This window comes from Notothenia rossii (assembly GCF_949606895.1).
Source record: "Notothenia rossii genome assembly, chromosome: 5".
In the NCBI taxonomy this organism is placed as follows: domain Eukaryota; kingdom Metazoa; phylum Chordata; class Actinopteri; order Perciformes; family Nototheniidae; genus Notothenia; species Notothenia rossii.
Window position 1 is genome coordinate 72,023,926 of NC_136903.1, and position 712 is coordinate 72,024,637.

The following is a 712-nucleotide window of genomic DNA, read 5'->3' on the forward strand; positions in this document are numbered from 1 at the left end:
GAATTGATAAGGGTCTCGTTATCTATTGATGAATGATTATTACAAGCCCCTTATTCAGGGTATATGCAGGAATCCTGAAGTCAAATTGAATACCTTTTAAGAGCCTTTCCATACATTTTAAGACCTCATCGCCACTTCAAGTTTTAACCGGTTACATTGGCGACACACTTTACCTCACATTGACTATAGTATTGATTGTCCTTCCTCCTTATCTTCCAACCATTTGGACGCAAACTTGCATTTCCCCATAACAATGTTGCTTAACAACCGGCGTAAACGGACCTTCGAACGCTATCAAGCAGTGGGCGTGCGATGTCCTGTTAAGATGACGTCAAATCCAACGGGATGGCATAAATAAACTACACAGAATCACACTACACACCTACGCAATGATTACATTCAGGTACACTGTAGAATACCACCTCTTTGGACAATTTATGTACTTATTGAAAACAAGCTACAAAATGTAATACCTTGGAAAATGCCGTTTAATACTTTTTAATAGCCTTCATTTTCGCTTAATTGATTTATCAACTTTTAATACTTTTTAAGACCCCGCGGACACCCTGTTATTATAACATGTTATCACACCTTCCTTTATAAAGGTTTTAATGTATAGTTGTTGTTGAAAAAACTGAACTGAACCAAATTGGCATGAAGGTAGGATTTATTGCAGGTCTCCTATTGCATATTAGGTTTAAGCTAGATGTGC